This window comes from Octopus bimaculoides, chromosome 20, assembly GCF_046866305.1.
Source record: "Octopus bimaculoides isolate indiv1 chromosome 20, ASM4686630v1, whole genome shotgun sequence".
NCBI classification, from domain to species: domain Eukaryota; kingdom Metazoa; phylum Mollusca; class Cephalopoda; order Octopoda; family Octopodidae; genus Octopus; species Octopus bimaculoides.
Genome location: NC_142947.1, coordinates 30,344,135 through 30,359,134, shown reverse-complemented (window position 1 = coordinate 30,359,134; position 15,000 = coordinate 30,344,135).

Here is a 15,000-nt window from a genome sequence, read left to right as displayed (position 1 = left end):
GTATACGGAGGCTTATAAATAGAGTAACATGAAAAGATACACGTTCATCAGAGTGAAAAATGGGAGTGTGTTTAGATAGATATATGTATGTACATTAGTGATAGTATATATATGTATGTATGTATGTATGTATGTTTGTATGTATAAGGGTGCGGGCAAGTAAGTCTTCTTGGGTCAATATCCCCTCTTAATGACTTGTGAAACAACTGCGACAAAGCCGCGACAGTGAAGCTATACAGCAAAAATGAAGTTTATAAGCCTACAGGTTTTGATTTCCTGCCGTGCTAAGAGAGTAACCATATGCCACTAATTTCCTTTGGAGTGGAACGGTAACAGACACAAAAAACAAGTAATTGTTCAAGCTTATCTTTTTATGAAATTATTATCTTAAAATGTTCGTTTATTTTCCTAAAAGTTGTGACAAGTCTGCAGGTTAGGATGGAGTGATTAAGGGTTTTTCTTTTGTTTTTTATTTCTATTGATTTATTTTTGGTATTTTTCTCACTTGTATCTCTTTGTTTCTCCGTGTTATTTTTTGTCCAAGGAATGCTAAAAAATAGCATAATGGTGTGGATATAAAACAAAGAGAATTTTAAAAGAACTGACAGTACTTTGGACCTTACGCATCTGAAGACGTGCATGTATACAGCTGTTGGATCGTATCAATGCAATAATTCGTACAATATATGTAATATTCAGCAATTACCTGCTGATAATGGTGCACTGAAACAATTGTACTGATTTGTAATAAAGCCTGTTCATTCATATTAAATTCTGATATATATATACACACACACACACACACACACACACACACACACACACACACACACACACACACATATATATATATATACTTTCTCTCCTCTCTCTTACTCTCTCTCACTCTCTTCTCTCGTACTCCCCCCTCTCTCACTCTTACTCTCTACACTCTTACTCTCCTACTCTTTCACTCCTCTTTCTCTCCTCTCTCTTACTCTCTCTCACTCTCTTCTCTCGTACTCCCCCTCCCCCTCTCCCGTACTCCCCCCTCTCTCACCCGTACTCCCCCCTCTCTCACTCTTACTCTCTACACTCTTACTCTCCTACTCTCTACACTCTTACTCTCTTACTCTCTCACCCTTACTCTCTCACTCTCTTCCCCTCTCTCTCACTCTCTTTCTCACCCTTACTCTCTCACTCTCTTCCCCTCTCTCTCACTCTCTTTCTCTTCCTTTCTTCTTCCCCCCCATACCCCTCTTCCCTCTCTCTCACTCTCTTTCTCTTCCTCTCTTTCTCCCCCCATACCCACCTTCCCCTCTTTCTCCCCCCATACCCACCTTCCCCCTCTCTCAATCCCCCTTCCCTCTCTTATACCCACCCTCTCTCCTCTCTTCCTCTCCCCTCCCATACCCATCTTCCCCCTCTCTTACATCGACCTTCCCCTTCTCCCTCCTCGTCAACACTCCCTCATAAGCTCATCCCACCACACCCCAACACACTCCTACTCTACCTTCCCACTCCACCCCATCCAATTCCTTACACCCACCACCCACCCCTACCCACATACCCCACCCTACCCACATACCCCTACCTCTACCCCACACTCCACCCATGCCTTCCCCACCTCCCAACACCCTCACATCACACCACACCAATACCCTTGCATCACACCACGCACACCACACCAATACCCTCGCATCACACCACGCACACACTACAACTGACCAACTACTTTCTCCCTTTCTCCCTTCCCCCATTTTCACACTACATACGTCAAGATCACCAGCAGTCTACCTCCCACACACAGCCCCTCGTTCCCGATCACCGTTCGTTATCTCCCCCTTTCTTAGCTCTCCTGAAATAAGAATTTCTAACTTCCGGTCAGTCAGCCATTGTTATGATCGGCCATTATTATGATTGACCGTTGACTGAACACTATTCAATTTTTTTTCTCCGTGTTTTTCTCCTTGTCTCCGTATTCTTTCTGTTGAAGAGCGTAGCTCGAAACGTCAAAGACTTTCCGTATTCCCGAGCGTCATACTAATATATACTTTTGTTATTTACACCACCTGTCCTCGTCTGTTGTTATTTTTTGTATAATCTCCCACATATAATACACGCTCACGTGGTCGCACCAGCTAATCCTGTCTCCTCTCATCACACACTACCAACTTTTGGATTCTACCTTCTTTCCTTCTGGATCTGGACTGTTTGATTCTGAACTTTATACCCTCCGGCTGCACCTCTCCTACCCACGGATTTACACTGGACCCATCTTCTGATTGGAAATCGCTTCAATATACCACGACGTCTAAAAAACTTTTGAACTTTTCCACTTTTGTAAACCTCCTTTATCATCCTTTTTTACCTTACTTTCCTTCACCTACCGTCTCTTCGTACTCTGGATGTTCCTAATCTGTCTTCTCTAATCTGCACCTATTACTTTGTATTCTTCTCCCTCACTTTCTTTTCTCCTCTCGTTTCTTCTCTCCCTGTCACCCCATTTCTCCCTATTGTCCCATCTTCCTTTTTGCTTTGTTTTTTTCTCCCACCTCGCATATATTTTCTTCTCACAACCCCTTTTTCGTTTTTTCTCCTCATGCCTTTATTTTTTTTCCCCCACACCTGTTAAAAAAGTTTTTTTTCCAGTTTTTTTCCCCCCCTTTTTTTCTTCTTTTTTTTCCTTTTTTTTCCACGTCCAATTTTCTCATCACGCTTGTTTTTTTTCCACCACACCTTTTGTAATTCTCCTTCCCACGTCTAATTTTCTTTTCTCTCTCGTTCCATCATGCCTGACTACAAATCTTTCCAACTCACTCTCCACAACCGCCTAAAACTATACCTCCGCACACTTCCCTCTCTATACTTTCAACCCACTATACGACTCTCCTTACTCATATTCAAGAAGACTCGTTTCTCTAGTCATATTACGTTTCTCAGTCGCTGCTTACATCACCGCCTCATCCCTAAGGGTTTCCGCCTCCATTTCCACCCCACTCTCCACTCCTCTACCACCATTCTACCCATACTCCGCACCACATCCTACCGCCTTATGCGGGCCACCATTCGCTCCAATCTCTCTAAAATCCACACTATCGACCGCCTTCTTCCTCCAGCCTTTTCCATATTTTTCTCCTCTCTGTCACCCTCCCATGCTCACAATACATTGCGCTTTATCATTCAACTTAATCATCTCTTTCATACATTTCTTACCGACACTAAGCTCCGCAAACTTCACTCACTCCTCCATTCCTCTACACCCGATGCCACTACCCCAACCCCTCCACCACCCTTCTCCCTCCCTGATGTGCATTCCCCACCCACACCCAACCACCCTGCCTCTCCCACACACACTCCACCCCCTCCCTCCCAGCCCTCCACCATCCCGACCGCCCCTCCTAACCCTACTTCATCCCCTCCTACTTCTATTCCACCCACCCCCTCTCCACTTCAGCCTGTCGTTACCATTCCCCCAGATCTTCCTCTCTCTGAGGCGGAGCGCTCCGTCCTCAATAGGGGTCTGCGCTTCATCCCACTCACTCCATCCTGCAAGGAATTTCAAACCCGTGCTGATGTCCACAGCTTTGTGCGCCGCGTTAGGTTGGGTGCGCTTTTCCATAACACACCACCCGCACCCAACGAGGACTGCTTCACTGACCTGGGCCGACGACCATCCCAGTGGACGCCTGCTCCTGGCCAGTTCCAGGCAGTTGATCTTTTCGCGGGCGCCTGCCAACGCGCTGTGGGCCGGTTTAACTTTTCCAGGCGTCCATCTCGACTCAACATCTCCCCAGCCGAACTCTCGGCCCTTCGATCCCTCCGACGCCGCACGGACATCATCATAAAACCGGCTGATAAGGGTGGAGCCGTGGTAGTATGGCGCGCGGACCTCTACGAGGCCGAAGCTCTCCGTCAACTTCGAGATACCTCATTCTACCGCCCTCTGCCCTCCGACCCCACGCCCAGCTACCAACAGACTGTGTCCTCCACTATCCATGACCTCATCCTCTCCTCCCGTCTCCCCGCCACCGCCTCCAACCTTATTGTTCGCACCCCACGCACCCCCACCATTTACTTCCTCCCCAAGATCCATAAACCGAACAACCCTGGCCGCCCCATCGTCTCCGCCTGCAACTGCCCCACCGAGCTTATCTCAAAATACCTAGACCGTGTCCTCGCCCCCCTAGTGGCTTCTCTCCCTTCCCACATTCATGACACTAACCACGCGCTTCGTCTATTCAACTCTTTCTCTTTCCCTCCCGGCCCTTCTAAGCTTCTCTTCACTCTAGACATCCAGAGCCTCTATACAGTGATCCCCCACGACGAGGGGCTGTGTGCCCTGAAGTTTTTTCTAGACCAACGCCCCAACCCACAACCCGACACCTCCACACTCATTCGTCTGGCCGAACTTGTCCTATCTCTCAACTGCTTCTCGTTCGCGGGAGATATCTACCAGCAGGTCTCGGGAGTGGCCATGGGGACGAGAATGGGCCCCAACTACGTGAACCTCTTCGTTGGTTATGTTGAGGCCCAAATATTCTCCAGTTTCACTGGTCCCACTCCCGAACTATACGGTCGGTATATCGACGACTGTATCGGTGCCACCTCTCTCTCCCGTGAACATCTTGACTCGTTCCTCTCTTTCGTTCAATCTTTCCATCCTGCCCTCCACTTCTCCTGTACTGTCTCTGACACCTCTGTCCCCTTTCTCGACATTTCGGTCAGCATCCTCCACTCCGCCCTTAGCACCTCCATCCACTACAAACACACAGACTCACACTCCTATCTCAACTTCTCCTCCTCCCACCCTAGACACACAAAACTTTCCATCCCCTATTCCCAATTCCTCCGTCTACGCAGACTTTGTAGCGACAGCCATGACTTTGAGACTCAGTCTCAACTCATGGCTCACCACTTTAGCCTGCGTGGATATCCACCCACCACCATCCACACCGCCCTTGCCAGAGCACGTTCTGTGGACCGTGCATCTGCTCTCTCAACCCGAACCCGCCCTGCCGTTTCCCGCCTCCCTTTTCCCCTCACCTACCATCCCACCACCCTACCCCTCCAACGCTCCATTCTCCGAGCTTTTCGGCGCCTCCAGTCCGACCCCTCCACCTCCCACATCTTCCCTAATCGACCCCTCCCCTCCTTCAAACGAGCCCACAACCTACGGGACCTCTTGGTCCACAGCTTTTTCCCCAACCCAACCTCCCAACCTGGCTCGTTCCCCTGCTCCCGCCCACGCTGCCGCACTTGCCCTTACCTCTCCAACACCACCCTCCTCACCAGCACCCATCACCGACCCTATCGCATCACCGACTCCTTCACCTGCACGTCTACCAACATCATATATTGCCTCTCCTGCTCTCTCTGCCAATCCCTGTACATCGGACAAACGGGGCGGCGCCTGGCCGACCGATTCGCGGAACACCTCCGAGATATCAACGTCGGCAATGACACCCCGGTGTCACGCCACTTCCGTTCTGCCGGCCACTCCTTGCGGCAACACCTGTCGGTGTTTGGACTGTCCATGCACAGGGGCCATCCGGACTCCCGTTTGCGCCGTGAACAGGGATTAATCTTCTATCTTCGCTCCTTTGCGCCACATGGGCTCAACTCCCCTCCACTCTTCATCTAACCCCCTCCTCCTGTCTCTCTCCCCCACCCCCCCTCCTACCACCCATCTCTCCCCTCCCCCACCTCCTGCTCCGACTCCTACTTCTTTGTACGTCTCTTCACCTCTCTTCATACTTCTCTCCACTCCCACTTCTCTTCACCCCTACTCTTTCTCTCCTCTCTCTTACTCTCTCTCACTCTCTTCTCTCGTACTCCCCCCTCTCTCACTCTTACTCTCTACACTCTTACTCTCCTACTCTTTCACTCCTCTTTCTCTCCTCTCTCTTACTCTCTCTCACTCTCTTCTCTCGTACTCCCCCTCCCCCTCTCCCGTACTCCCCCCTCTCTCACCCGTACTCCCCCCTCTCTCACTCTTACTCTCTACACTCTTACTCTCCTACTCTCTACACTCTTACTCTCTTACTCTCTCACCCTTACTCTCTCACTCTCTTCCCCTCTCTCTCACTCTCTTTCTCACCCTTACTCTCTCACTCTCTTCCCCTCTCTCTCACTCTCTTTCTCTTCCTTTCTTCTTCCCCCCCATACCCCTCTTCCCTCTCTCTCACTCTCTTTCTCTTCCTCTCTTTCTCCCCCCATACCCACCTTCCCCTCTTTCTCCCCCCATACCCACCTTCCCCCTCTCTCAATCCCCCTTCCCTCTCTTATACCCACCCTCTCTCCTCTCTTCCTCTCCCCTCCCATACCCATCTTCCCCCTCTCTTACATCGACCTTCCCCTTCTCCCTCCTCGTCAACACTCCCTCATAAGCTCATCCCACCACACCCCAACACACTCCTACTCTACCTTCCCACTCCACCCCATCCAATTCCTTACACCCACCACCCACCCCTACCCACATACCCCACCCTACCCACATACCCCTACCTCTACCCCACACTCCACCCATGCCTTCCCCACCTCCCAACACCCTCACATCACACCACACCAATACCCTTGCATCACACCACGCACACCACACCAATACCCTCGCATCACACCACGCACACACTACAACTGACCAACTACTTTCTCCCTTTCTCCCTTCCCCCATTTTCACACTACATACGTCAAGATCACCAGCAGTCTACCTCCCACACACAGCCCCTCGTTCCCGATCACCGTTCGTTATCTCCCCCTTTCTTAGCTCTCCTGAAATAAGAATTTCTAACTTCCGGTCAGTCAGCCATTGTTATGATCGGCCATTATTATGATTGACCGTTGACTGAACACTATTCAATTTTTTTTCTCCGTGTTTTTCTCCTTGTCTCCGTATTCTTTCTGTTGAAGAGCGTAGCTCGAAACGTCAAAGACTTTCCGTATTCCCGAGCGTCATACTAATATATACTTTTGTTATTTACACCACCTGTCCTCGTCTGTTGTTATTTTTTGTATAATCTCCCACATATAATACACGCTCACGTGGTCGCACCAGCTAATCCTGTCTCCTCTCATCACACACTACCAACTTTTGGATTCTACCTTCTTTCCTTCTGGATCTGGACTGTTTGATTCTGAACTTTATACCCTCCGGCTGCACCTCTCCTACCCACGGATTTACACTGGACCCATCTTCTGATTGGAAATCGCTTCAATATACCACGACGTCTAAAAAACTTTTGAACTTTTCCACTTTTGTAAACCTCCTTTATCATCCTTTTTTACCTTACTTTCCTTCACCTACCGTCTCTTCGTACTCTGGATGTTCCTAATCTGTCTTCTCTAATCTGCACCTATTACTTTGTATTCTTCTCCCTCACTTTCTTTTCTCCTCTCGTTTCTTCTCTCCCTGTCACCCCATTTCTCCCTATTGTCCCATCTTCCTTTTTGCTTTGTTTTTTTCTCCCACCTCGCATATATTTTCTTCTCACAACCCCTTTTTCGTTTTTTCTCCTCATGCCTTTATTTTTTTTCCCCCACACCTGTTAAAAAAGTTTTTTTTCCAGTTTTTTTCCCCCCCTTTTTTTCTTCTTTTTTTTCCTTTTTTTTCCACGTCCAATTTTCTCATCACGCTTGTTTTTTTTCCACCACACCTTTTGTAATTCTCCTTCCCACGTCTAATTTTCTTTTCTCTCTCGTTCCATCATGCCTGACTACAAATCTTTCCAACTCACTCTCCACAACCGCCTAAAACTATACCTCCGCACACTTCCCTCTCTATACTTTCAACCCACTATACGACTCTCCTTACTCATATTCAAGAAGACTCGTTTCTCTAGTCATATTACGTTTCTCAGTCGCTGCTTACATCACCGCCTCATCCCTAAGGGTTTCCGCCTCCATTTCCACCCCACTCTCCACTCCTCTACCACCATTCTACCCATACTCCGCACCACATCCTACCGCCTTATGCGGGCCACCATTCGCTCCAATCTCTCTAAAATCCACACTATCGACCGCCTTCTTCCTCCAGCCTTTTCCATATTTTTCTCCTCTCTGTCACCCTCCCATGCTCACAATACATTGCGCTTTATCATTCAACTTAATCATCTCTTTCATACATTTCTTACCGACACTAAGCTCCGCAAACTTCACTCACTCCTCCATTCCTCTACACCCGATGCCACTACCCCAACCCCTCCACCACCCTTCTCCCTCCCTGATGTGCATTCCCCACCCACACCCAACCACCCTGCCTCTCCCACACACACTCCACCCCCTCCCTCCCAGCCCTCCACCATCCCGACCGCCCCTCCTAACCCTACTTCATCCCCTCCTACTTCTATTCCACCCACCCCCTCTCCACTTCAGCCTGTCGTTACCATTCCCCCAGATCTTCCTCTCTCTGAGGCGGAGCGCTCCGTCCTCAATAGGGGTCTGCGCTTCATCCCACTCACTCCATCCTGCAAGGAATTTCAAACCCGTGCTGATGTCCACAGCTTTGTGCGCCGCGTTAGGTTGGGTGCGCTTTTCCATAACACACCACCCGCACCCAACGAGGACTGCTTCACTGACCTGGGCCGACGACCATCCCAGTGGACGCCTGCTCCTGGCCAGTTCCAGGCAGTTGATCTTTTCGCGGGCGCCTGCCAACGCGCTGTGGGCCGGTTTAACTTTTCCAGGCGTCCATCTCGACTCAACATCTCCCCAGCCGAACTCTCGGCCCTTCGATCCCTCCGACGCCGCACGGACATCATCATAAAACCGGCTGATAAGGGTGGAGCCGTGGTAGTATGGCGCGCGGACCTCTACGAGGCCGAAGCTCTCCGTCAACTTCGAGATACCTCATTCTACCGCCCTCTGCCCTCCGACCCCACGCCCAGCTACCAACAGACTGTGTCCTCCACTATCCATGACCTCATCCTCTCCTCCCGTCTCCCCGCCACCGCCTCCAACCTTATTGTTCGCACCCCACGCACCCCCACCATTTACTTCCTCCCCAAGATCCATAAACCGAACAACCCTGGCCGCCCCATCGTCTCCGCCTGCAACTGCCCCACCGAGCTTATCTCAAAATACCTAGACCGTGTCCTCGCCCCCCTAGTGGCTTCTCTCCCTTCCCACATTCATGACACTAACCACGCGCTTCGTCTATTCAACTCTTTCTCTTTCCCTCCCGGCCCTTCTAAGCTTCTCTTCACTCTAGACATCCAGAGCCTCTATACAGTGATCCCCCACGACGAGGGGCTGTGTGCCCTGAAGTTTTTTCTAGACCAACGCCCCAACCCACAACCCGACACCTCCACACTCATTCGTCTGGCCGAACTTGTCCTATCTCTCAACTGCTTCTCGTTCGCGGGAGATATCTACCAGCAGGTCTCGGGAGTGGCCATGGGGACGAGAATGGGCCCCAACTACGTGAACCTCTTCGTTGGTTATGTTGAGGCCCAAATATTCTCCAGTTTCACTGGTCCCACTCCCGAACTATACGGTCGGTATATCGACGACTGTATCGGTGCCACCTCTCTCTCCCGTGAACATCTTGACTCGTTCCTCTCTTTCGTTCAATCTTTCCATCCTGCCCTCCACTTCTCCTGTACTGTCTCTGACACCTCTGTCCCCTTTCTCGACATTTCGGTCAGCATCCTCCACTCCGCCCTTAGCACCTCCATCCACTACAAACACACAGACTCACACTCCTATCTCAACTTCTCCTCCTCCCACCCTAGACACACAAAACTTTCCATCCCCTATTCCCAATTCCTCCGTCTACGCAGACTTTGTAGCGACAGCCATGACTTTGAGACTCAGTCTCAACTCATGGCTCACCACTTTAGCCTGCGTGGATATCCACCCACCACCATCCACACCGCCCTTGCCAGAGCACGTTCTGTGGACCGTGCATCTGCTCTCTCAACCCGAACCCGCCCTGCCGTTTCCCGCCTCCCTTTTCCCCTCACCTACCATCCCACCACCCTACCCCTCCAACGCTCCATTCTCCGAGCTTTTCGGCGCCTCCAGTCCGACCCCTCCACCTCCCACATCTTCCCTAATCGACCCCTCCCCTCCTTCAAACGAGCCCACAACCTACGGGACCTCTTGGTCCACAGCTTTTTCCCCAACCCAACCTCCCAACCTGGCTCGTTCCCCTGCTCCCGCCCACGCTGCCGCACTTGCCCTTACCTCTCCAACACCACCCTCCTCACCAGCACCCATCACCGACCCTATCGCATCACCGACTCCTTCACCTGCACGTCTACCAACATCATATATTGCCTCTCCTGCTCTCTCTGCCAATCCCTGTACATCGGACAAACGGGGCGGCGCCTGGCCGACCGATTCGCGGAACACCTCCGAGATATCAACGTCGGCAATGACACCCCGGTGTCACGCCACTTCCGTTCTGCCGGCCACTCCTTGCGGCAACACCTGTCGGTGTTTGGACTGTCCATGCACAGGGGCCATCCGGACTCCCGTTTGCGCCGTGAACAGGGATTAATCTTCTATCTTCGCTCCTTTGCGCCACATGGGCTCAACTCCCCTCCACTCTTCATCTAACCCCCTCCTCCTGTCTCTCTCCCCCACCCCCCCTCCTACCACCCATCTCTCCCCTCCCCCACCTCCTGCTCCGACTCCTACTTCTTTGTACGTCTCTTCACCTCTCTTCATACTTCTCTCCACTCCCACTTCTCTTCACCCCTACTCTTTCTCTCCTCTCTCTTACTCTCTCTCACTCTCTTCTCTCGTACTCCCCCCTCTCTCACTCTTACTCTCTACACTCTTACTCTCCTACTCTTTCACTCCTCTTTCTCTCCTCTCTCTTACTCTCTCTCACTCTCTTCTCTCGTACTCCCCCTCCCCCTCTCCCGTACTCCCCCCTCTCTCACCCGTACTCCCCCCTCTCTCACTCTTACTCTCTACACTCTTACTCTCCTACTCTCTACACTCTTACTCTCTTACTCTCTCACCCTTACTCTCTCACTCTCTTCCCCTCTCTCTCACTCTCTTTCTCACCCTTACTCTCTCACTCTCTTCCCCTCTCTCTCACTCTCTTTCTCTTCCTTTCTTCTTCCCCCCCATACCCCTCTTCCCTCTCTCTCACTCTCTTTCTCTTCCTCTCTTTCTCCCCCCATACCCACCTTCCCCTCTTTCTCCCCCCATACCCACCTTCCCCCTCTCTCAATCCCCCTTCCCTCTCTTATACCCACCCTCTCTCCTCTCTTCCTCTCCCCTCCCATACCCATCTTCCCCCTCTCTTACATCGACCTTCCCCTTCTCCCTCCTCGTCAACACTCCCTCATAAGCTCATCCCACCACACCCCAACACACTCCTACTCTACCTTCCCACTCCACCCCATCCAATTCCTTACACCCACCACCCACCCCTACCCACATACCCCACCCTACCCACATACCCCTACCTCTACCCCACACTCCACCCATGCCTTCCCCACCTCCCAACACCCTCACATCACACCACACCAATACCCTTGCATCACACCACGCACACCACACCAATACCCTCGCATCACACCACGCACACACTACAACTGACCAACTACTTTCTCCCTTTCTCCCTTCCCCCATTTTCACACTACATACGTCAAGATCACCAGCAGTCTACCTCCCACACACAGCCCCTCGTTCCCGATCACCGTTCGTTATCTCCCCCTTTCTTAGCTCTCCTGAAATAAGAATTTCTAACTTCCGGTCAGTCAGCCATTGTTATGATCGGCCATTATTATGATTGACCGTTGACTGAACACTATTCAATTTTTTTTCTCCGTGTTTTTCTCCTTGTCTCCGTATTCTTTCTGTTGAAGAGCGTAGCTCGAAACGTCAAAGACTTTCCGTATTCCCGAGCGTCATACTAATATATACTTTTGTTATTTACACCACCTGTCCTCGTCTGTTGTTATTTTTTGTATAATCTCCCATATATATATATATATATATATATATATATATATATATATATATATATATATATATATATATCAGATATCATATATGGGAGAATATACGAAAAAACAACAACAGACGAGGACAGGTGGTGTAAATAACAAAAGGATGTATTAGTATGACGCTCGGGAATACGGAAAGTCTTTGACGTTTCGAGCTACGCTCTTCAACAGAAAGAATACGGAGACAAGGAGAAAAACACGGAGAAAAAAAATTGAATAGTGTCCAGTCAACGGTCAATCATATATATATATATATATATATATATATATATATATATATATATATCGTTCTTTATAGGACCGCCACGTTCTGTTGACAAATAAACTTTACTATTCGGTAGTGTTACTGTATATCTCTCGCTGAGAGATTTAAAACAAGTTGCTTTTCTCAATACGAGATCAGTGACTGTGTGTTGCTTGAAGAATACATAGTGTTTGTGAGTGGAGAAAGCTTTCATCAACAGCCAGTGATTATCTCACAGTGAGGACGGGTAACCACTCAGAAACCATGGTCTGTGAGTATCACGTAAGGCTGGAGATGCCAGCTGGAAAAGATGTTTTCTTGGGTCTTAAACAACAGTAACATCGTCCTGTATAGGACCACCACATTCCGTTGGCAAATAAACTTTACCACACACACACACACACACACACACACACACACACACACACACACACACACATTCCAAAGACAAAAACGAAAAACTCTTCATGGAATAAAAATTAGATTCTTTGTCAAGAATTACATACTGGTCTGAATAATTACGACTAACAAAAATATACAAAGACCTTTCATAGCCCAGACGTGATCGTACAAATAATAATAGAATGAAAGATAACAAGAACGTCAGATATTCAAAACGAGAATATATATATATATATATATATATATATATATATATATATATATATATATATATATATATATATATAGAGAGAGAGAGAGAGAGAGAGAGAGAGAGAGAGAATTAACATTGCTTGTTTTCACCTTTTCGATATCAGTGAAGAATTTCACTGGAAAAGTAGATATAAGATTGCCAAGATTTTGTCTCTCTCATCAAAGATCAGTGGCTATCGAACGCCGACGAAGGGAAATAACCCTGAAACCTGGGTCCGTTCGTGCTACAGATCATGATGGGAGGGATAACTTCCCTTGGCAAACAGGACACAGTAGTGTGTCGATAAGCCAGCTGGAGGAGATGTCCTCCTGGGGCTAAAAGCAACAGTAACATCCACCCCTAGGGGTCAGCCACACTTAAGTGGCAATATACTACACTTTATCGTGCAGTTACTGTTAATACTTCATTTAGAGAATTAACATTGCTTATATATATCTATATATATATATATATATATATATATATATATATATATATATATATATATATATATATCTGTAAATATAATATATGACAATTATTCGCTAGCCATGATAAAACTCCGCGTTTCTGATGTCGGGGCGGAAACCCACGCCGGCATCGCTTCAGTTATCGGGCCATCGAAAAAATGCTATGAAAATGACCGTAAAAACAAAGGGAAATTACTGTGTGATTGACCGTTATTAAAACAAAAGACCCCTAAAAAGTAATAAATGTCCTAATTTAAACTTAATAATATGGTAATATCACGGAATCGACCAGATTATCGGATATCGTTATAAACGGCTGGTCACAATGTGCTTCGCATTCTTTTAGCTTTCGAATTATGCCACCCGACCGACTAGGCCGGTAGGCCAACATTCCTCCCGAACAGGACGCCAGTCCGTTGCAGGTCTATGTATTTACAGCGGAGTGGACAGGAGTAACGGGAAATGAAGTGACTGGGAATCGAAAGCACGATCTTGATATTCTAAGTGCAACACCCTAACCAAGTGCCTTCAAATCCACACACACACAAAGACATACACACACACAGACACACAGACACACACACCCACCCACACACACACACGTACACATACATACATACATACATACATACATACATACATACATACATACAGATAATTAGATAAATAGATAGATAGATAGATGCATATGCACAAAACTTTACACACTTCTCTACGAATTCCTATGCTCTACGTTATTCTGAAGCAACAAGATTGTGATGTAGTAATATATAATATGAACAGAAAAATGCTAGGCTTCCCACAAGAAATAACTGTAGTATTGTACATCAGAAAGTGTTTTCCATTTAAGCAAGTGAAATTTTAAAATTTTACCTATGAGAATGATGGTGAGAAAAGAAACATTTCATTCTTGTTGAGAGTTCAACTTGATGGCAAATGAATATGTATTTTTCATTCTTTATTTTCATTTTCTAACATCTATAATCCTTGCCAGTTACAGTCAATTTTGGAAGACGTACACAAACATGCACCATTTAAAAAAACTACTATTCTAAATAAAAGAAAAAAAAAGAAAAGAAATTTAAAAACACTTAAAAAAATAGCTACATCGAGTGTTATAATAAGGAAGAATATATTTTGAAATGCTTCGGTAGAAGGTCGAGAAGCTTTACATGTAGCACTGTAAGATGTTTAATTTGAATATAAATTGTAAAACAGTTTTTACAAAATAAAAAGTTTTTAGAATGTGTGGCAATTACTGACATACTCCTATTCACACGCCTATACGCCTACATTCACGCCCGCGCGTGCACGCACGCACGCACACACAGACACACACACACACACACACACACACACACACACACACACACACACCACTAAATATAAGTGTCTCGAGAAGAAAAAGACTCAGTAGAGACACAGAGTGTAGATTTTTGTTGAGGAAATTGAAGATATAATTCTTCAGTGACTATTTTCATTCCTGTTAGAAATCGTTGGACTGATCGAAGATTCCCATATTGGAAGTGTTATGTTTAAAAAATACTCTTTATGAAGAATCAGTTTCCCGACGGGGAAATCGGTTCTTCTTAAAGTTTTAATCTTGAATAAATGATTTTTATCTTTACAATCTTTGAGAGCGCGGTAATTCTATTATGTCAGATTAAAATTTGTTAGCCAATTGATAACTAGAAATTCTTCAATAAATAG